Source organism: Phyllobates terribilis, unplaced genomic scaffold, assembly GCF_046119375.1.
Source record: "Phyllobates terribilis strain yellow unplaced genomic scaffold, ASM4611937v1 Scaffold_11__3_contigs__length_659146591, whole genome shotgun sequence".
NCBI lineage: Eukaryota > Metazoa > Chordata > Amphibia > Anura > Dendrobatidae > Phyllobates > Phyllobates terribilis.
Window position 1 is genome coordinate 571856548 of NW_027362771.1, and position 22987 is coordinate 571879534.

A 22987-nucleotide genomic window follows, 5' to 3' on the forward strand; every position below is an offset into this window, starting at 1 on the left:
CCAACACGTGCCTTGCAGACAGAATCAGTTTAGGTTGGAACTGCTCTTTGCAGCCAAAAATGCAGACCACCAGGTTTTTTGGATATTTATTTGCACAAAAGCTTATTTGATGTCATATCTCAAACCATTCATATCTCTCACTTTTAATTCCTGGGTGTTAAGGGACTCAACAAGCCTTTATCCCTGTTTGTCATTGGAGCTCCCCTTCCATCAATTGGTGATGTTTTGCTACTGAATGGAAAAGAGCTGTGACTCTCTAGCCAAGATGGTGGCAAAATCAGTTAAGGAAACATGGTACCAGTGCCCCATGTGAGAATCGAACTCATGACCTTCAGATTACGAGACTGACGCGCTACCTGCTGCGCTAACGAGGCAAAATGCACGTAATAATCTGCGGAAGTTGCTTGTGCAAAGCAGTACACCTCTTTTTTTTCATATTGTAAGTGAGCTGGCAGTACATCTTCTCCCATATGGTCTAGCGGTTAGGATTCCTGGTTTTCACCCAGGCGGCCCGGGTTCGACTACTGGTATGGGAACGCATCCTTTTCTGCACCGCTGCCAACATTCAAAAACTGACGCGTGTTTTTTAGTCAAACGTATTTCAAGTAGGATTTGTTTTTTTCAGGCAAAAATGCTGAACGCCCGCGTTTTGGCACTTCATTCTGACCCTTCACACAAGATTCAATTTGGATTCGTAGCTCAACTCATTCTCAACCACCCCTTTTTACACTAAAGTGTCAAGGGACTCAACAACTCATGGGTCCGGTAAGTTATTTGGATTCCCATTTCCTTTCTAATGGAAAAAGTTGTAGAATTGAATGGAAAAGTTCTAAGTTGGTGACAAAATCTCTCGAGAAAAGGAGGGAACAGTGCCCCGTGTGAGGCTCGAACTCACGACCTTCAGATTATGAGACTGACGCGCTACCTACTGCGCTAACGAGGCAAGCTGTACCTGCAGATCTGCAGAAGTTTATTGTGCATAGCAGAAAACTTTTTTTTTTCATAATGTCACTGAGACATTAGTGCATCTTTTCCCATATGGTCTAGCGGTTAGGATTCCTGGCTCTCACCCAGGTGGCCTGGGTTCGACTCCCGGTATGGGAATGCATCTTTATCTTAGCTACTGCCACCATTCAAAGACTGACACGTGTTTTTCAATCAAAAATGTTTCTGGTAGATTTTCACTTTGCAACAAAAATACTTAACATTGGCGATGCATTATGACTTTTGCAAAAGATTTCCTTTTGTTTCATAGCTTAAGCCTTTTTCACCTACACAGTTTTACACAAAAGTGTCAAGGGACTCAACAAGCCATGTGTCCTGTCTGTCATTAGGGCTCCCATGTTCTTTCTAATCGGAAACAGTTTAGAACTGAATTGGAAAGTTCAGAGTTAGTGACAAAATCTCTTGAGAAAAGGAGGATGCCACGTGTGAGCAAAAAACTCATGATCTTCAAATTATTCAACTGACGTGCCAAAAACCTTGACCATGTAGCGTGTTTCAGCTCTTGTAATGTTGATGTTTTGTATTCAAAGCAAAACACTCTTTTTTTTTTTTTTTTTACACCTGTCTTGCTGTTTACTGTACTGCTTACACCATGTGGAGAAAGACTTAGTTAGTATTCCTGGTTGACTGGTTCGATTCCTGCTATGGGAGAGACTTTTTTTTGGGGACTAGTGTCCACATTCCAAAGCCAACACGTGCCTTGCAGACAGAATCAGTTTAGGTTGGAACTGCTCTTTGCAGCCAAAAATGCAGACCACCAGGTTTTTTGGATATTTATTTGCACAAAAGCTTATTTGATGTCATATCTCAAACCATTCATATCTCTCACTTTTAATTCCTGGGTGTTAAGGGACTCAACAAGCCTTTATCCCTGTTTGTCATTGGAGCTCCCCTTCCATCAATTGGTGATGTTTTGCTACTGAATGGAAAAGAGCTGTGACTCTCTAGCCAAGATGGTGGCAAAATCAGTTAAGGAAACATGGTACCAGTGCCCCATGTGAGAATCGAACTCATGACCTTCAGATTACGAGACTGACGCGCTACCTGCTGCGCTAACGAGGCAAAATGCACGTAATAATCTGCGGAAGTTGCTTGTGCAAAGCAGTACACCTCTTTTTTTTCATATTGTAAGTGAGCTGGCAGTACATCTTCTCCCATATGGTCTAGCGGTTAGGATTCCTGGTTTTCACCCAGGCGGCCCGGGTTCGACTACTGGTATGGGAACGCATCCTTTTCTGCACCGCTGCCAACATTCAAAAACTGACGCGTGTTTTTTAGTCAAACGTATTTCAAGTAGGATTTGTTTTTTTCAGGCAAAAATGCTGAACGCCCGCGTTTTGGCACTTCATTCTGACCCTTCACACAAGATTCAATTTGGATTCGTAGCTCAACTCATTCTCAACCACCCCTTTTTACACTAAAGTGTCAAGGGACTCAACAACTCATGGGTCCGGTAAGTTATTTGGATTCCCATTTCCTTTCTAATGGAAAAAGTTGTAGAATTGAATGGAAAAGTTCTAAGTTGGTGACAAAATCTCTCGAGAAAAGGAGGGAACAGTGCCCCGTGTGAGGCTCGAACTCACGACCTTCAGATTATGAGACTGACGCGCTACCTACTGCGCTAACGAGGCAAGCTGTACCTGCAGATCTGCAGAAGTTTATTGTGCATAGCAGAAAACTTTTTTTTTTCATAATGTCACTGAGACATTAGTGCATCTTTTCCCATATGGTCTAGCGGTTAGGATTCCTGGCTCTCACCCAGGTGGCCTGGGTTCGACTCCCGGTATGGGAATGCATCTTTATCTTAGCTACTGCCACCATTCAAAGACTGACACGTGTTTTTCAATCAAAAATGTTTCTGGTAGATTTTCACTTTGCAACAAAAATACTTAACATTGGCGATGCATTATGACTTTTGCAAAAGATTTCCTTTTGTTTCATAGCTTAAGCCTTTTTCAACTACACAGTTTTACACAAAAGTGTCAAGGGACTCAACAAGCCATGTGTCCTGTCTGTCATTAGGGCTCCCATGTTCTTTCTAATCGGAAACAGTTTAGAACTGAATTGGAAAGTTCAGAGTTAGTGACAAAATCTCTTGAGAAAAGGAGGATGCCACGTGTGAGCAAAAAACTCATGATCTTCAAATTATTCAACTGACGTGCCAAAAACCTTGACCATGTAGCGTGTTTCAGCTCTTGTAATGTTGATGTTTTGTATTCAAAGCAAAACACTCTTTTTTTTTTTTTTTTTACACCTGTCTTGCTGTTTACTGTACTGCTTACACCATGTGGAGAAAGACTTAGTTAGTATTCCTGGTTGACTGGTTCGATTCCTGCTATGGGAGAGACTTTTTTTTGGGGACTAGTGTCCACATTCCAAAGCCAACACGTGCCTTGCAGACAGAATCAGTTTAGGTTGGAACTGCTCTTTGCAGCCAAAAATGCAGACCACCAGGTTTTTTGGATATTTATTTGCACAAAAGCTTATTTGATGTCATATCTCAAACCATTCATATCTCTCACTTTTAATTCCTGGGTGTTAAGGGACTCAACAAGCCTTTATCCCTGTTTGTCATTGGAGCTCCCCTTCCATCAATTGGTGATGTTTTGCTACTGAATGGAAAAGAGCTGTGACTCTCTAGCCAAGATGGTGGCAAAATCAGTTAAGGAAACATGGTACCAGTGCCCCATGTGAGAATCGAACTCATGACCTTCAGATTACGAGACTGACGCGCTACCTGCTGCGCTAACGAGGCAAAATGCACGTAATAATCTGCGGAAGTTGCTTGTGCAAAGCAGTACACCTCTTTTTTTTCATATTGTAAGTGAGCTGGCAGTACATCTTCTCCCATATGGTCTAGCGGTTAGGATTCCTGGTTTTCACCCAGGCGGCCCGGGTTCGACTACTGGTATGGGAACGCATCCTTTTCTGCACCGCTGCCAACATTCAAAAACTGACGCGTGTTTTTTAGTCAAACGTATTTCAAGTAGGATTTGTTTTTTTCAGGCAAAAATGCTGAACGCCCGCGTTTTGGCACTTCATTCTGACCCTTCACACAAGATTCAATTTGGATTCGTAGCTCAACTCATTCTCAACCACCCCTTTTTACACTAAAGTGTCAAGGGACTCAACAACTCATGGGTCCGGTAAGTTATTTGGATTCCCATTTCCTTTCTAATGGAAAAAGTTGTAGAATTGAATGGAAAAGTTCTAAGTTGGTGACAAAATCTCTCGAGAAAAGGAGGGAACAGTGCCCCGTGTGAGGCTCGAACTCACGACCTTCAGATTATGAGACTGACGCGCTACCTACTGCGCTAACGAGGCAAGCTGTACCTGCAGATCTGCAGAAGTTTATTGTGCATAGCAGAAAACTTTTTTTTTTCATAATGTCACTGAGACATTAGTGCATCTTTTCCCATATGGTCTAGCGGTTAGGATTCCTGGCTCTCACCCAGGTGGCCTGGGTTCGACTCCCGGTATGGGAATGCATCTTTATCTTAGCTACTGCCACCATTCAAAGACTGACACGTGTTTTTCAATCAAAAATGTTTCTGGTAGATTTTCACTTTGCAACAAAAATACTTAACATTGGCGATGCATTATGACTTTTGCAAAAGATTTCCTTTTGTTTCATAGCTTAAGCCTTTTTCAACTACACAGTTTTACACAAAAGTGTCAAGGGACTCAACAAGCCATGTGTCCTGTCTGTCATTAGGGCTCCCATGTTCTTTCTAATCGGAAACAGTTTAGAACTGAATTGGAAAGTTCAGAGTTAGTGACAAAATCTCTTGAGAAAAGGAGGATGCCACGTGTGAGCAAAAAACTCATGATCTTCAAATTATTCAACTGACGTGCCAAAAACCTTGACCATGTAGCGTGTTTCAGCTCTTGTAATGTTGATGTTTTGTATTCAAAGCAAAACACTCTTTTTTTTTTTTTTTTTACACCTGTCTTGCTGTTTACTGTACTGCTTACACCATGTGGAGAAAGACTTAGTTAGTATTCCTGGTTGACTGGTTCGATTCCTGCTATGGGAGAGACTTTTTTTTGGGGACTAGTGTCCACATTCCAAAGCCAACACGTGCCTTGCAGACAGAATCAGTTTAGGTTGGAACTGCTCTTTGCAGCCAAAAATGCAGACCACCAGGTTTTTTGGATATTTATTTGCACAAAAGCTTATTTGATGTCATATCTCAAACCATTCATATCTCTCACTTTTAATTCCTGGGTGTTAAGGGACTCAACAAGCCTTTATCCCTGTTTGTCATTGGAGCTCCCCTTCCATCAATTGGTGATGTTTTGCTACTGAATGGAAAAGAGCTGTGACTCTCTAGCCAAGATGGTGGCAAAATCAGTTAAGGAAACATGGTACCAGTGCCCCATGTGAGAATCGAACTCATGACCTTCAGATTACGAGACTGACGCGCTACCTGCTGCGCTAACGAGGCAAAATGCACGTAATAATCTGCGGAAGTTGCTTGTGCAAAGCAGTACACCTCTTTTTTTTCATATTGTAAGTGAGCTGGTAGTACATCTTCTCCCATATGGTCTAGCGGTTAGGATTCCTGGTTTTCACCCAGGCGGCCCGGGTTCGACTACTGGTATGGGAACGCATCCTTTTCTGCACCGCTGCCAACATTCAAAAACTGACGCGTGTTTTTTAGTCAAACGTATTTCAAGTAGGATTTGTTTTTTTCAGGCAAAAATGCTGAACGCCCGCGTTTTGGCACTTCATTCTGACCCTTCACACAAGATTCAATTTGGATTCGTAGCTCAACTCATTCTCAACCACCCCTTTTTACACTAAAGTGTCAAGGGACTCAACAACTCATGGGTCCGGTAAGTTATTTGGATTCCCATTTCCTTTCTAATGGAAAAAGTTGTAGAATTGAATGGAAAAGTTCTAAGTTGGTGACAAAATCTCTCGAGAAAAGGAGGGAACAGTGCCCCGTGTGAGGCTCGAACTCACGACCTTCAGATTATGAGACTGACGCGCTACCTACTGCGCTAACGAGGCAAGCTGTACCTGCAGATCTGCAGAAGTTTATTGTGCATAGCAGAAAACTTTTTTTTTTCATAATGTCACTGAGACATTAGTGCATCTTTTCCCATATGGTCTAGCGGTTAGGATTCCTGGCTCTCACCCAGGTGGCCTGGGTTCGACTCCCGGTATGGGAATGCATCTTTATCTTAGCTACTGCCACCATTCAAAGACTGACACGTGTTTTTCAATCAAAAATGTTTCTGGTAGATTTTCACTTTGCAACAAAAATACTTAACATTGGCGATGCATTATGACTTTTGCAAAAGATTTCCTTTTGTTTCATAGCTTAAGCCTTTTTCAACTACACAGTTTTACACAAAAGTGTCAAGGGACTCAACAAGCCATGTGTCCTGTCTGTCATTAGGGCTCCCATGTTCTTTCTAATCGGAAACAGTTTAGAACTGAATTGGAAAGTTCAGAGTTAGTGACAAAATCTCTTGAGAAAAGGAGGATGCCACGTGTGAGCAAAAAACTCATGATCTTCAAATTATTCAACTGACGTGCCAAAAACCTTGACCATGTAGCGTGTTTCAGCTCTTGTAATGTTGATGTTTTGTATTCAAAGCAAAACACTCTTTTTTTTTTTTTTTTACACCTGTCTTGCTGTTTACTGTACTGCTTACACCATGTGGAGAAAGACTTAGTTAGTATTCCTGGTTGACTGGTTCGATTCCTGCTATGGGAGAGACTTTTTTTTGGGGACTAGTGTCCACATTCCAAAGCCAACACGTGCCTTGCAGACAGAATCAGTTTAGGTTGGAACTGCTCTTTGCAGCCAAAAATGCAGACCACCAGGTTTTTTGGATATTTATTTGCACAAAAGCTTATTTGATGTCATATCTCAAACCATTCATATCTCTCACTTTTAATTCCTGGGTGTTAAGGGACTCAACAAGCCTTTATCCCTGTTTGTCATTGGAGCTCCCCTTCCATCAATTGGTGATGTTTTGCTACTGAATGGAAAAGAGCTGTGACTCTCTAGCCAAGATGGTGGCAAAATCAGTTAAGGAAACATGGTACCAGTGCCCCATGTGAGAATCGAACTCATGACCTTCAGATTACGAGACTGACGCGCTACCTGCTGCGCTAACGAGGCAAAATGCACGTAATAATCTGCGGAAGTTGCTTGTGCAAAGCAGTACACCTCTTTTTTTTCATATTGTAAGTGAGCTGGCAGTACATCTTCTCCCATATGGTCTAGCGGTTAGGATTCCTGGTTTTCACCCAGGCGGCCCGGGTTCGACTACTGGTATGGGAACGCATCCTTTTCTGCACCGCTGCCAACATTCAAAAACTGACGCGTGTTTTTTAGTCAAACGTATTTCAAGTAGGATTTGTTTTTTTCAGGCAAAAATGCTGAACGCCCGCGTTTTGGCACTTCATTCTGACCCTTCACACAAGATTCAATTTGGATTCGTAGCTCAACTCATTCTCAACCACCCCTTTTTACACTAAAGTGTCAAGGGACTCAACAACTCATGGGTCCGGTAAGTTATTTGGATTCCCATTTCCTTTCTAATGGAAAAAGTTGTAGAATTGAATGGAAAAGTTCTAAGTTGGTGACAAAATCTCTCGAGAAAAGGAGGGAACAGTGCCCCGTGTGAGGCTCGAACTCACGACCTTCAGATTATGAGACTGACGCGCTACCTACTGCGCTAACGAGGCAAGCTGTACCTGCAGATCTGCAGAAGTTTATTGTGCATAGCAGAAAACTTTTTTTTTTCATAATGTCACTGAGACATTAGTGCATCTTTTCCCATATGGTCTAGCGGTTAGGATTCCTGGCTCTCACCCAGGTGGCCTGGGTTCGACTCCCGGTATGGGAATGCATCTTTATCTTAGCTACTGCCACCATTCAAAGACTGACACGTGTTTTTCAATCAAAAATGTTTCTGGTAGATTTTCACTTTGCAACAAAAATACTTAACATTGGCGATGCATTATGACTTTTGCAAAAGATTTCCTTTTGTTTCATAGCTTAAGCCTTTTTCAACTACACAGTTTTACACAAAAGTGTCAAGGGACTCAACAAGCCATGTGTCCTGTCTGTCATTAGGGCTCCCATGTTCTTTCTAATCGGAAACAGTTTAGAACTGAATTGGAAAGTTCAGAGTTAGTGACAAAATCTCTTGAGAAAAGGAGGATGCCACGTGTGAGCAAAAAACTCATGATCTTCAAATTATTCAACTGACGTGCCAAAAACCTTGACCATGTAGCGTGTTTCAGCTCTTGTAATGTTGATGTTTTGTATTCAAAGCAAAACACTCTTTTTTTTTTTTTTTTTACACCTGTCTTGCTGTTTACTGTACTGCTTACACCATGTGGAGAAAGACTTAGTTAGTATTCCTGGTTGACTGGTTCGATTCCTGCTATGGGAGAGACTTTTTTTTGGGGACTAGTGTCCACATTCCAAAGCCAACACGTGCCTTGCAGACAGAATCAGTTTAGGTTGGAACTGCTCTTTGCAGCCAAAAATGCAGACCACCAGGTTTTTTGGATATTTATTTGCACAAAAGCTTATTTGATGTCATATCTCAAACCATTCATATCTCTCACTTTTAATTCCTGGGTGTTAAGGGACTCAACAAGCCTTTATCCCTGTTTGTCATTGGAGCTCCCCTTCCATCAATTGGTGATGTTTTGCTACTGAATGGAAAAGAGCTGTGACTCTCTAGCCAAGATGGTGGCAAAATCAGTTAAGGAAACATGGTACCAGTGCCCCATGTGAGAATCGAACTCATGACCTTCAGATTACGAGACTGACGCGCTACCTGCTGCGCTAACGAGGCAAAATGCACGTAATAATCTGCGGAAGTTGCTTGTGCAAAGCAGTACACCTCTTTTTTTTCATATTGTAAGTGAGCTGGCAGTACATCTTCTCCCATATGGTCTAGCGGTTAGGATTCCTGGTTTTCACCCAGGCGGCCCGGGTTCGACTACTGGTATGGGAACGCATCCTTTTCTGCACCGCTGCCAACATTCAAAAACTGACGCGTGTTTTTTAGTCAAACGTATTTCAAGTAGGATTTGTTTTTTTCAGGCAAAAATGCTGAACGCCCGCGTTTTGGCACTTCATTCTGACCCTTCACACAAGATTCAATTTGGATTCGTAGCTCAACTCATTCTCAACCACCCCTTTTTACACTAAAGTGTCAAGGGACTCAACAACTCATGGGTCCGGTAAGTTATTTGGATTCCCATTTCCTTTCTAATGGAAAAAGTTGTAGAATTGAATGGAAAAGTTCTAAGTTGGTGACAAAATCTCTCGAGAAAAGGAGGGAACAGTGCCCCGTGTGAGGCTCGAACTCACGACCTTCAGATTATGAGACTGACGCGCTACCTACTGCGCTAACGAGGCAAGCTGTACCTGCAGATCTGCAGAAGTTTATTGTGCATAGCAGAAAACTTTTTTTTTTCATAATGTCACTGAGACATTAGTGCATCTTTTCCCATATGGTCTAGCGGTTAGGATTCCTGGCTCTCACCCAGGTGGCCTGGGTTCGACTCCCGGTATGGGAATGCATCTTTATCTTAGCTACTGCCACCATTCAAAGACTGACACGTGTTTTTCAATCAAAAATGTTTCTGGTAGATTTTCACTTTGCAACAAAAATACTTAACATTGGCGATGCATTATGACTTTTGCAAAAGATTTCCTTTTGTTTCATAGCTTAAGCCTTTTTCAACTACACAGTTTTACACAAAAGTGTCAAGGGACTCAACAAGCCATGTGTCCTGTCTGTCATTAGGGCTCCCATGTTCTTTCTAATCGGAAACAGTTTAGAACTGAATTGGAAAGTTCAGAGTTAGTGACAAAATCTCTTGAGAAAAGGAGGATGCCACGTGTGAGCAAAAAACTCATGATCTTCAAATTATTCAACTGACGTGCCAAAAACCTTGACCATGTAGCGTGTTTCAGCTCTTGTAATGTTGATGTTTTGTATTCAAAGCAAAACACTCTTTTTTTTTTTTTTTTTACACCTGTCTTGCTGTTTACTGTACTGCTTACACCATGTGGAGAAAGACTTAGTTAGTATTCCTGGTTGACTGGTTCGATTCCTGCTATGGGAGAGACTTTTTTTTGGGGACTAGTGTCCACATTCCAAAGCCAACACGTGCCTTGCAGACAGAATCAGTTTAGGTTGGAACTGCTCTTTGCAGCCAAAAATGCAGACCACCAGGTTTTTTGGATATTTATTTGCACAAAAGCTTATTTGATGTCATATCTCAAACCATTCATATCTCTCACTTTTAATTCCTGGGTGTTAAGGGACTCAACAAGCCTTTATCCCTGTTTGTCATTGGAGCTCCCCTTCCATCAATTGGTGATGTTTTGCTACTGAATGGAAAAGAGCTGTGACTCTCTAGCCAAGATGGTGGCAAAATCAGTTAAGGAAACATGGTACCAGTGCCCCATGTGAGAATCGAACTCATGACCTTCAGATTACGAGACTGACGCGCTACCTGCTGCGCTAACGAGGCAAAATGCACGTAATAATCTGCGGAAGTTGCTTGTGCAAAGCAGTACACCTCTTTTTTTTCATATTGTAAGTGAGCTGGCAGTACATCTTCTCCCATATGGTCTAGCGGTTAGGATTCCTGGTTTTCACCCAGGCGGCCCGGGTTCGACTACTGGTATGGGAACGCATCCTTTTCTGCACCGCTGCCAACATTCAAAAACTGACGCGTGTTTTTTAGTCAAACGTATTTCAAGTAGGATTTGTTTTTTTCAGGCAAAAATGCTGAACGCCCGCGTTTTGGCACTTCATTCTGACCCTTCACACAAGATTCAATTTGGATTCGTAGCTCAACTCATTCTCAACCACCCCTTTTTACACTAAAGTGTCAAGGGACTCAACAACTCATGGGTCCGGTAAGTTATTTGGATTCCCATTTCCTTTCTAATGGAAAAAGTTGTAGAATTGAATGGAAAAGTTCTAAGTTGGTGACAAAATCTCTCGAGAAAAGGAGGGAACAGTGCACCGTGTGAGGCTCGAACTCACGACCTTCAGATTATGAGACTGACGCGCTACCTACTGCGCTAACGAGGCAAGCTGTACCTGCAGATCTGCAGAAGTTTATTGTGCATAGCAGAAAACTTTTTTTTTTCATAATGTCACTGAGACATTAGTGCATCTTTTCCCATATGGTCTAGCGGTTAGGATTCCTGGCTCTCACCCAGGTGGCCTGGGTTCGACTCCCGGTATGGGAATGCATCTTTATCTTAGCTACTGCCACCATTCAAAGACTGACACGTGTTTTTCAATCAAAAATGTTTCTGGTAGATTTTCACTTTGCAACAAAAATACTTAACATTGGCGATGCATTATGACTTTTGCAAAAGATTTCCTTTTGTTTCATAGCTTAAGCCTTTTTCAACTACACAGTTTTACACAAAAGTGTCAAGGGACTCAACAAGCCATGTGTCCTGTCTGTCATTAGGGCTCCCATGTTCTTTCTAATCGGAAACAGTTTAGAACTGAATTGGAAAGTTCAGAGTTAGTGACAAAATCTCTTGAGAAAAGGAGGATGCCACGTGTGAGCAAAAAACTCATGATCTTCAAATTATTCAACTGACGTGCCAAAAACCTTGACCATGTAGCGTGTTTCAGCTCTTGTAATGTTGATGTTTTGTATTCAAAGCAAAACACTCTTTTTTTTTTTTTTTTTACACCTGTCTTGCTGTTTACTGTACTGCTTACACCATGTGGAGAAAGACTTAGTTAGTATTCCTGGTTGACTGGTTCGATTCCTGCTATGGGAGAGACTTTTTTTTGGGGACTAGTGTCCACATTCCAAAGCCAACACGTGCCTTGCAGACAGAATCAGTTTAGGTTGGAACTGCTCTTTGCAGCCAAAAATGCAGACCACCAGGTTTTTTGGATATTTATTTGCACAAAAGCTTATTTGATGTCATATCTCAAACCATTCATATCTCTCACTTTTAATTCCTGGGTGTTAAGGGACTCAACAAGCCTTTATCCCTGTTTGTCATTGGAGCTCCCCTTCCATCAATTGGTGATGTTTTGCTACTGAATGGAAAAGAGCTGTGACTCTCTAGCCAAGATGGTGGCAAAATCAGTTAAGGAAACATGGTACCAGTGCCCCATGTGAGAATCGAACTCATGACCTTCAGATTACGAGACTGACGCGCTACCTGCTGCGCTAACGAGGCAAAATGCACGTAATAATCTGCGGAAGTTGCTTGTGCAAAGCAGTACACCTCTTTTTTTTCATATTGTAAGTGAGCTGGCAGTACATCTTCTCCCATATGGTCTAGCGGTTAGGATTCCTGGTTTTCACCCAGGCGGCCCGGGTTCGACTACTGGTATGGGAACGCATCCTTTTCTGCACCGCTGCCAACATTCAAAAACTGACGCGTGTTTTTTAGTCAAACGTATTTCAAGTAGGATTTGTTTTTTTCAGGCAAAAATGCTGAACGCCCGCGTTTTGGCACTTCATTCTGACCCTTCACACAAGATTCAATTTGGATTCGTAGCTCAACTCATTCTCAACCACCCCTTTTTACACTAAAGTGTCAAGGGACTCAACAACTCATGGGTCCGGTAAGTTATTTGGATTCCCATTTCCTTTCTAATGGAAAAAGTTGTAGAATTGAATGGAAAAGTTCTAAGTTGGTGACAAAATCTCTCGAGAAAAGGAGGGAACAGTGCCCCGTGTGAGGCTCGAACTCACGACCTTCAGATTATGAGACTGACGCGCTACCTACTGCGCTAACGAGGTAAGCTGTACCTGCAGATCTGCAGAAGTTTATTGTGCATAGCAGAAAACTTTTTTTTTTCATAATGTCACTGAGACATTAGTGCATCTTTTCCCATATGGTCTAGCGGTTAGGATTCCTGGCTCTCACCCAGGTGGCCTGGGTTCGACTCCCGGTATGGGAATGCATCTTTATCTTAGCTACTGCCACCATTCAAAGACTGACACGTGTTTTTCAATCAAAAATGTTTCTGGTAGATTTTCACTTTGCAACAAAAATACTTAACATTGGCGATGCATTATGACTTTTGCAAAAGATTTCCTTTTGTTTCATAGCTTAAGCCTTTTTCAACTACACAGTTTTACACAAAAGTGTCAAGGGACTCAACAAGCCATGTGTCCTGTCTGTCATTAGGGCTCCCATGTTCTTTCTAATCGGAAACAGTTTAGAACTGAATTGGAAAGTTCAGAGTTAGTGACAAAATCTCTTGAGAAAAGGAGGATGCCACGTGTGAGCAAAAAACTCATGATCTTCAAATTATTCAACTGACGTGCCAAAAACCTTGACCATGTAGCGTGTTTCAGCTCTTGTAATGTTGATGTTTTGTATTCAAAGCAAAACACTCTTTTTTTTTTTTTTTTTACACCTGTCTTGCTGTTTACTGTACTGCTTACACCATGTGGAGAAAGACTTAGTTAGTATTCCTGGTTGACTGGTTCGATTCCTGCTATGGGAGAGACTTTTTTTTGGGGACTAGTGTCCACATTCCAAAGCCAACACGTGCCTTGCAGACAGAATCAGTTTAGGTTGGAACTGCTCTTTGCAGCCAAAAATGCAGACCACCAGGTTTTTTGGATATTTATTTGCACAAAAGCTTATTTGATGTCATATCTCAAACCATTCATATCTCTCACTTTTAATTCCTGGGTGTTAAGGGACTCAACAAGCCTTTATCCCTGTTTGTCATTGGAGCTCCCCTTCCATCAATTGGTGATGTTTTGCTACTGAATGGAAAAGAGCTGTGACTCTCTAGCCAAGATGGTGGCAAAATCAGTTAAGGAAACATGGTACCAGTGCCCCATGTGAGAATCGAACTCATGACCTTCAGATTACGAGACTGACGCGCTACCTGCTGCGCTAACGAGGCAAAATGCACGTAATAATCTGCGGAAGTTGCTTGTGCAAAGCAGTACACCTCTTTTTTTTCATATTGTAAGTGAGCTGGCAGTACATCTTCTCCCATATGGTCTAGCGGTTAGGATTCCTGGTTTTCACCCAGGCGGCCCGGGTTCGACTACTGGTATGGGAACGCATCCTTTTCTGCACCGCTGCCAACATTCAAAAACTGACGCGTGTTTTTTAGTCAAACGTATTTCAAGTAGGATTTGTTTTTTTCAGGCAAAAATGCTGAACGCCCGCGTTTTGGCACTTCATTCTGACCCTTCACACAAGATTCAATTTGGATTCGTAGCTCAACTCATTCTCAACCACCCCTTTTTACACTAAAGTGTCAAGGGACTCAACAACTCATGGGTCCGGTAAGTTATTTGGATTCCCATTTCCTTTCTAATGGAAAAAGTTGTAGAATTGAATGGAAAAGTTCTAAGTTGGTGACAAAATCTCTCGAGAAAAGGAGGGAACAGTGCCCCGTGTGAGGCTCGAACTCACGACCTTCAGATTATGAGACTGACGCGCTACCTACTGCGCTAACGAGGCAAGCTGTACCTGCAGATCTGCAGAAGTTTATTGTGCATAGCAGAAAACTTTTTTTTTTCATAATGTCACTGAGACATTAGTGCATCTTTTCCCATATGGTCTAGCGGTTAGGATTCCTGGCTCTCACCCAGGTGGCCTGGGTTCGACTCCCGGTATGGGAATGCATCTTTATCTTAGCTACTGCCACCATTCAAAGACTGACACGTGTTTTTCAATCAAAAATGTTTCTGGTAGATTTTCACTTTGCAACAAAAATACTTAACATTGGCGATGCATTATGACTTTTGCAAAAGATTTCCTTTTGTTTCATAGCTTAAGCCTTTTTCAACTACACAGTTTTACACAAAAGTGTCAAGGGACTCAACAAGCCATGTGTCCTGTCTGTCATTAGGGCTCCCATGTTCTTTCTAATCGGAAACAGTTTAGAACTGAATTGGAAAGTTCAGAGTTAGTGACAAAATCTCTTGAGAAAAGGAGGATGCCACGTGTGAGCAAAAAACTCATGATCTTCAAATTATTCAACTGACGTGCCAAAAACCTTGACCATGTAGCGTGTTTCAGCTCTTGTAATGTTGATGTTTTGTATTCAAAGCAAAACACTCTTTTTTTTTTTTTTTTTTTTTTTTACACCTGTCTTGCTGTTTACTGTTCTGCTTACACCATGTGGAGAAAGACTTAGTTAGTATTCCTGGTTGACTGGTTCGATTCCTGCTATGGGAGAGACTTTTTTTTGGGGACTAGTGTCCACATTCCAAAGCCAACACGTGCCTTGCAGACAGAATCAGTTTAGGTTGGAACTGCTCTTTGCAGCCAAAAATGCAGACCACCAGGTTTTTTGGATATTTATTTGCACAAAAGCTTATTTGATGTCATATCTCAAACCATTCATATCTCTCACTTTTAATTCCTGGGTGTTAAGGGACTCAACAAGCCTTTATCCCTGTTTGTCATTGGAGCTCCCCTTCCATCAATTGGTGATGTTTTGCTACTGAATGGAAAAGAGCTGTGACTCTCTAGCCAAGATGGTGGCAAAATCAGTTAAGGAAACATGGTACCAGTGCCCCATGTGAGAATCGAACTCATGACCTTCAGATTACGAGACTGACGCGCTACCTGCTGCGCTAACGAGGCAAAATGCACGTAATAATCTGCGGAAGTTGCTTGTGCAAAGCAGTACACCTCTTTTTTTTCATATTGTAAGTGAGCTGGCAGTACATCTTCTCCCATATGGTCTAGCGGTTAGGATTCCTGGTTTTCACCCAGGCGGCCCGGGTTCGACTACTGGTATGGGAACGCATCCTTTTCTGCACCGCTGCCAACATTCAAAAACTGACGCGTGTTTTTTAGTCAAACGTATTTCAAGTAGGATTTGTTTTTTTCAGGCAAAAATGCTGAACGCCCGCGTTTTGGCACTTCATTCTGACCCTTCACACAAGATTCAATTTGGATTCGTAGCTCAACTCATTCTCAACCACCCCTTTTTACACTAAAGTGTCAAGGGACTCAACAACTCATGGGTCCGGTAAGTTATTTGGATTCCCATTTCCTTTCTAATGGAAAAAGTTGTAGAATTGAATGGAAAAGTTCTAAGTTGGTGACAAAATCTCTCGAGAAAAGGAGGGAACAGTGCCCCGTGTGAGGCTCGAACTCACGACCTTCAGATTATGAGACTGACGCGCTACCTACTGCGCTAACGAGGCAAGCTGTACCTGCAGATCTGCAGAAGTTTATTGTGCATAGCAGAAAACTTTTTTTTTTCATAATGTCACTGAGACATTAGTGCATCTTTTCCCATATGGTCTAGCGGTTAGGATTCCTGGCTCTCACCCAGGTGGCCTGGGTTCGACTCCCGGTATGGGAATGCATCTTTATCTTAGCTACTGCCACCATTCAAAGACTGACACGTGTTTTTCAATCAAAAATGTTTCTGGTAGATTTTCACTTTGCAACAAAAATACTTAACATTGGCGATGCATTATGACTTTTGCAAAAGATTTCCTTTTGTTTCATAGCTTAAGCCTTTTTCAACTACACAGTTTTACACAAAAGTGTCAAGGGACTCAACAAGCCATGTGTCCTGTCTGTCATTAGGGCTCCCATGTTCTTTCTAATCGGAAACAGTTTAGAACTGAATTGGAAAGTTCAGAGTTAGTGACAAAATCTCTTGAGAAAAGGAGGATGCCACGTGTGAGCAAAAAACTCATGATCTTCAAATTATTCAACTGACGTGCCAAAAACCTTGACCATGTAGCGTGTTTCAGCTCTTGTAATGTTGATGTTTTGTATTCAAAGCAAAACACTCTTTTTTTTTTTTTTTTTTTTTTTTACACCTGTCTTGCTGTTTACTGTACTGCTTACACCATGTGGAGAAAGACTTAGTTAGTATTCCTGGTTGACTGGTTCGATTCCTGCTATGGGAGAGACTTTTTTTTGGGGACTAGTGTCCACATTCCAAAGCCAACACGTGCCTTGCAGACAGAATCAGTTTAGGTTGGAACTGCTCTTTGCAGCCAAAAATGCAGACCACCAGGTTTTTTGGATATTTATTTGCACAAAAGCTTATTTGATGTCATATCTCAAACCATTCATATCTCTCACTTTTAATTCCTGGGTGTTAAGGGACTCAACAAGCCTTTATCCCTGTTTGTCATTGGAGCTCCCCTTCCATCAATTGGTGATGTTTTGCTACTGAATGGAAAAGAGCTGTGACTCTCTAGCCAAGATGGTGGCAAAATCAGTTAAGGAAACATGGTACCAGTGCCCCATGTGAGAATCGAACTCATGACCTTCAGATTACGAGACTGACGCGCTACCTGCTGCGCTAACGAGGCAAAATGCACGTAATAATCTGCGGAAGTTGCTTGTGCAAAGCAGTACACCTCTTTTTTTTCATATTGTAAGTGAGCTGGCAGTACATCTTCTCCCATATGGTCTAGCGGTTAGGATTCCTGGTTTTCACCCAGGCGGCCCGGGTTCGACTACTGGTATGGGAACGCATCCTTTTCTGCACCGCTGCCAACATTCAAAAACTGACGCGTGTTTTTTAGTCAAACGTATTTCAAGTAGGATTTGTTTTTTTCAGGCAAAAATGCTGAACGCCCGCGTTTTGGCACTTCATTCTGACCCTTCACACAAGATTCAATTTGGATTCGTAGCTCAACTCATTCTCAACCACCCCTTTTTACACTAAAGTGTCAAGGGACTCAACAACTCATGGGTCCGGTAAGTTATTTGGATTCCCATTTCCTTTCTAATGGAAAAAGTTGTAGAATTGAATGGAAAAGTTCTAAGTTGGTGACAAAATCTCTCGAGAAAAGGAGGGAACAGTGCCCCGTGTGAGGCTCGAACTCACGACCTTCAGATTATGAGACTGACGCGCTACCTACTGCGCTAACGAGGCAAGCTGTACCTGCAGATCTGCAGAAGTTTATTGTGCATAGCAGAAAACTTTTTTTTTTCATAATGTCACTGAGACATTAGTGCATCTTTTCCCATATGGTCTAGCGGTTAGGATTCCTGGCTCTCACCCAGGTGGCCTGGGTTCGACTCCCGGTATGGGAATGCATCTTTATCTTAGCTACTGCCACCATTCAAAGACTGACACGTGTTTTTCAATCAAAAATGTTTCTGGTAGATTTTCACTTTGCAACAAAAATACTTAACATTGGCGATGCATTATGACTTTTGCAAAAGATTTCCTTTTGTTTCATAGCTTAAGCCTTTTTCAACTACACAGTTTTACACAAAAGTGTCAAGGGACTCAACAAGCCATGTGTCCTGTCTGTCATTAGGGCTCCCATGTTCTTTCTAATCGGAAACAGTTTAGAACTGAATTGGAAAGTTCAGAGTTAGTGACAAAATCTCTTGAGAAAAGGAGGATGCCACGTGTGAGCAAAAAACTCATGATCTTCAAATTATTCAACTGACGTGCCAAAAACCTTGACCATGTAGCGTGTTTCAGCTCTTGTAATGTTGATGTTTTGTATTCAAAGCAAAACACTCTTTTTTTTTTTTTTTTTACACCTGTCTTGCTGTTTACTGTACTGCTTACACCATGTGGAGAAAGACTTAGTTAGTATTCCTGGTTGACTGGTTCGATTCCTGCTATGGGAGAGACTTTTTTTTGGGGACTAGTGTCCACATTCCAAAGCCAACACGTGCCTTGCAGACAGAATCAGTTTAGGTTGGAACTGCTCTTTGCAGCCAAAAATGCAGACCACCAGGTTTTTTGGATATTTATTTGCACAAAAGCTTATTTGATGTCATATCTCAAACCATTCATATCTCTCACTTTTAATTCCTGGGTGTTAAGGGACTCAACAAGCCTTTATCCCTGTTTGTCATTGGAGCTCCCCTTCCATCAATTGGTGATGTTTTGCTACTGAATGGAAAAGAGCTGTGACTCTCTAGCCAAGATGGTGGCAAAATCAGTTAAGGAAACATGGTACCAGTGCCCCATGTGAGAATCGAACTCATGACCTTCAGATTACGAGACTGACGCGCTACCTGCTGCGCTAACGAGGCAAAATGCACGTAATAATCTGCGGAAGTTGCTTGTGCAAAGCAGTACACCTCTTTTTTTTCATATTGTAAGTGAGCTGGCAGTACATCTTCTCCCATATGGTCTAGCGGTTAGGATTCCTGGTTTTCACCCAGGCGGCCCGGGTTCGACTACTGGTATGGGAACGCATCCTTTTCTGCACCGCTGCCAACATTCAAAAACTGACGCGTGTTTTTTAGTCAAACGTATTTCAAGTAGGATTTGTTTTTTTCAGGCAAAAATGCTGAACGCCCGCGTTTTGGCACTTCATTCTGACCCTTCACACAAGATTCAATTTGGATTCGTAGCTCAACTCATTCTCAACCACCCCTTTTTACACTAAAGTGTCAAGGGACTCAACAACTCATGGGTCCGGTAAGTTATTTGGATTCCCATTTCCTTTCTAATGGAAAAAGTTGTAGAATTGAATGGAAAAGTTCTAAGTTGGTGACAAAATCTCTCGAGAAAAGGAGGGAACAGTGCCCCGTGTGAGGCTCGAACTCACGACCTTCAGATTATGAGACTGACGCGCTACCTACTGCGCTAACGAGGCAAGCTGTACCTGCAGATCTGCAGAAGTTTATTGTGCATAGCAGAAAACTTTTTTTTTTCATAATGTCACTGAGACATTAGTGCATCTTTTCCCATATGGTCTAGCGGTTAGGATTCCTGGCTCTCACCCAGGTGGCCTGGGTTTGACTCCCGGTATGGGAATGCATCTTTATCTTAGCTACTGCCACCATTCAAAGACTGACACGTGTTTTTCAATCAAAAATGTTTCTGGTAGATTTTCACTTTGCAACAAAAATACTTAACATTGGCGATGCATTATGACTTTTGCAAAAGATTTCCTTTTGTTTCATAGCTTAAGCCTTTTTCAACTACACAGTTTTACACAAAAGTGTCAAGGGACTCAACAAGCCATGTGTCCTGTCTGTCATTAGGGCTCCCATGTTCTTTCTAATCGGAAACAGTTTAGAACTGAATTGGAAAGTTCAGAGTTAGTGACAAAATCTCTTGAGAAAAGGAGGATGCCACGTGTGAGCAAAAAACTCATGATCTTCAAATTATTCAACTGACGTGCCAAAAACCTTGACCATGTAGCGTGTTTCAGCTCTTGTAATGTTGATGTTTTGTATTCAAAGCAAAACACTCTTTTTTTTTTTTTTTTTACACCTGTCTTGCTGTTTACTGTACTGCTTACACCATGTGGAGAAAGACTTAGTTAGTATTCCTGGTTGACTGGTTCGATTCCTGCTATGGGAGAGACTTTTTTTTGGGGACTAGTGTCCACATTCCAAAGCCAACACGTGCCTTGCAGACAGAATCAGTTTAGGTTGGAACTGCTCTTTGCAGCCAAAAATGCAGACCACCAGGTTTTTTGGATATTTATTTGCACAAAAGCTTATTTGATGTCATATCTCAAACCATTCATATCTCTCACTTTTAATTCCTGGGTGTTAAGGGACTCAACAAGCCTTTATCCCTGTTTGTCATTGGAGCTCCCCTTCCATCAATTGGTGATGTTTTGCTACTGAATGGAAAAGAGCTGTGACTCTCTAGCCAAGATGGTGGCAAAATCAGTTAAGGAAACATGGTACCAGTGCCCCATGTGAGAATCGAACTCATGACCTTCAGATTACGAGACTGACGCGCTACCTGCTGCGCTAACGAGGCAAAATGCACGTAATAATCTGCGGAAGTTGCTTGTGCAAAGCAGTACACCTCTTTTTTTTCATATTGTAAGTGAGCTGGCAGTACATCTTCTCCCATATGGTCTAGCGGTTAGGATTCCTGGTTTTCACCCAGGCGGCCCGGGTTCGACTACTGGTATGGGAACGCATCCTTTTCTGCACCGCTGCCAACATTCAAAAACTGACGCGTGTTTTTTAGTCAAACGTATTTCAAGTAGGATTTGTTTTTTTCAGGCAAAAATGCTGAACGCCCGCGTTTTGGCACTTCATTCTGACCCTTCACACAAGATTCAATTTGGATTCGTAGCTCAACTCATTCTCAACCACCCCTTTTTACACTAAAGTGTCAAGGGACTCAACAACTCATGGGTCCGGTAAGTTATTTGGATTCCCATTTCCTTTCTAATGGAAAAAGTTGTAGAATTGAATGGAAAAGTTCTAAGTTGGTGACAAAATCTCTCGAGAAAAGGAGGGAACAGTGCCCCGTGTGAGGCTCGAACTCACGACCTTCAGATTATGAGACTGACGCGCTACCTACTGCGCTAACGAGGCAAGCTGTACCTGCAGATCTGCAGAAGTTTATTGTGCATAGCAGAAAACTTTTTTTTTTCATAATGTCACTGAGACATTAGTGCATCTTTTCCCATATGGTCTAGCGGTTAGGATTCCTGGCTCTCACCCAGGTGGCCTGGGTTCGACTCCCGGTATGGGAATGCATCTTTATCTTAGCTACTGCCACCATTCAAAGACTGACACGTGTTTTTCAATCAAAAATGTTTCTGGTAGATTTTCACTTTGCAACAAAAATACTTAACATTGGCGATGCATTATGACTTTTGCAAAAGATTTCCTTTTGTTTCATAGCTTAAGCCTTTTTCAACTACACAGTTTTACACAAAAGTGTCAAGGGACTCAACAAGCCATGTGTCCTGTCTGTCATTAGGGCTCCCATGTTCTTTCTAATCGGAAACAGTTTAGAACTGAATTGGAAAGTTCAGAGTTAGTGACAAAATCTCTTGAGAAAAGGAGGATGCCACGTGTGAGCAAAAAACTCATGATCTTCAAATTATTCAACTGACGTGCCAAAAACCTTGACCATGTAGCGTGTTTCAGCTCTTGTAATGTTGATGTTTTGTATTCAAAGCAAAACACTCTTTTTTTTTTTTTTTTACACCTGTCTTGCTGTTTACTGTACTGCTTACACCATGTGGAGAAAGACTTAGTTAGTATTCCTGGTTGACTGGTTCGATTCCTGCTATGGGAGAGACTTTTTTTTGGGGACTAGTGTCCACATTCCAAAGCCAACACGTGCCTTGCAGACAGAATCAGTTTAGGTTGGAACTGCTCTTTGCAGCCAAAAATGCAGACCACCAGTTTTTTTGGATATTTATTTGCACAAAAGCTTATTTGATGTCATATCTCAAACCATTCATATCTCTCACTTTTAATTCCTGGGTGTTAAGGGACTCAACAAGCCTTTATCCCTGTTTGTCATTGGAGCTCCCCTTCCATCAATTGGTGATGTTTTGCTACTGAATGGAAAAGAGCTGTGACTCTCTAGCCAAGATGGTGGCAAAATCAGTTAAGGAAACACGGTACCAGTGCCCCATGTGAGAATCGAACTCATGACCTTCAGATTACGAGACTGACGCGCTACCTGCTGCGCTAACGAGGCAAAATGCACGTAATAATCTGCGGAAGTTGCTTGTGCAAAGCAGTACACCTCTTTTTTTTCATATTGTAAGTGAGCTGGCAGTACATCTTCTCCCATATGGTCTAGCGGTTAGGATTCCTGGTTTTCACCCAGGCGGCCCGGGTTCGACTACTGGTATGGGAACGCATCCTTTTCTGCACCGCTGCCAACATTCAAAAACTGACGCGTGTTTTTTAGTCAAACGTATTTCAAGTAGGATTTGTTTTTTTCAGGCAAAAATGCTGAACGCCCGCGTTTTGGCACTTCATTCTGACCCTTCACACAAGATTCAATTTGGATTCGTAGCTCAACTCATTCTCAACCACCCCTTTTTACACTAAAGTGTCAAGGGACTCAACAACTCATGGGTCCGGTAAGTTATTTGGATTCCCATTTCCTTTCTAATGGAAAAAGTTGTAGAATTGAATGGAAAAGTTCTAAGTTGGTGACAAAATCTCTCGAGAAAAGGAGGGAACAGTGCCCCGTGTGAGGCTCGAATTCACGACCTTCAGATTATGAGACTGACGCGCTACCTACTGCGCTAACGAGGCAAGCTGTACCTGCAGATCTGCAG

At 42.1% G+C, this 22987-nt stretch overlaps 11 non-coding genes across 11 annotated transcripts; all 11 read right to left on the reverse strand.

The window, feature by feature from the left end:
* Positions 1-870: 870 nt before the first annotated feature.
* Positions 871-943, reverse strand: TRNAM-CAU (transfer RNA methionine (anticodon CAU)). Its single transcript has one exon. It is a non-coding gene; the product is annotated as a tRNA-Met (tRNA).
* Positions 944-2563: 1620 nt separating this feature from the next.
* On the reverse strand, positions 2564-2636 carry TRNAM-CAU (transfer RNA methionine (anticodon CAU)). The gene has a single exon. It is a non-coding gene; the product is annotated as a tRNA-Met (tRNA).
* A 1620-nt stretch (positions 2637-4256) lies between these two features.
* Positions 4257-4329, reverse strand: TRNAM-CAU (transfer RNA methionine (anticodon CAU)). The gene has a single exon. It is a non-coding gene; the product is annotated as a tRNA-Met (tRNA).
* Positions 4330-5949: 1620 nt separating this feature from the next.
* Positions 5950-6022, reverse strand: TRNAM-CAU (transfer RNA methionine (anticodon CAU)). The gene has a single exon. It is a non-coding gene; the product is annotated as a tRNA-Met (tRNA).
* A 1619-nt stretch (positions 6023-7641) lies between these two features.
* Positions 7642-7714, reverse strand: TRNAM-CAU (transfer RNA methionine (anticodon CAU)). The gene has a single exon. It is a non-coding gene; the product is annotated as a tRNA-Met (tRNA).
* A 1620-nt stretch (positions 7715-9334) lies between these two features.
* TRNAM-CAU (transfer RNA methionine (anticodon CAU)) lies at positions 9335-9407 on the reverse strand. Its single transcript has one exon. It is a non-coding gene; the product is annotated as a tRNA-Met (tRNA).
* Positions 9408-14413: 5006 nt separating this feature from the next.
* TRNAM-CAU (transfer RNA methionine (anticodon CAU)) lies at positions 14414-14486 on the reverse strand. Its single transcript has one exon. It is a non-coding gene; the product is annotated as a tRNA-Met (tRNA).
* A 1627-nt stretch (positions 14487-16113) lies between these two features.
* Positions 16114-16186, reverse strand: TRNAM-CAU (transfer RNA methionine (anticodon CAU)). Its single transcript has one exon. It is a non-coding gene; the product is annotated as a tRNA-Met (tRNA).
* Positions 16187-17813: 1627 nt separating this feature from the next.
* On the reverse strand, positions 17814-17886 carry TRNAM-CAU (transfer RNA methionine (anticodon CAU)). Its single transcript has one exon. It is a non-coding gene; the product is annotated as a tRNA-Met (tRNA).
* A 1620-nt stretch (positions 17887-19506) lies between these two features.
* On the reverse strand, positions 19507-19579 carry TRNAM-CAU (transfer RNA methionine (anticodon CAU)). The gene has a single exon. It is a non-coding gene; the product is annotated as a tRNA-Met (tRNA).
* Positions 19580-21199: 1620 nt separating this feature from the next.
* TRNAM-CAU (transfer RNA methionine (anticodon CAU)) lies at positions 21200-21272 on the reverse strand. The gene has a single exon. It is a non-coding gene; the product is annotated as a tRNA-Met (tRNA).
* Positions 21273-22987: the final 1715 nt, after the last annotated feature.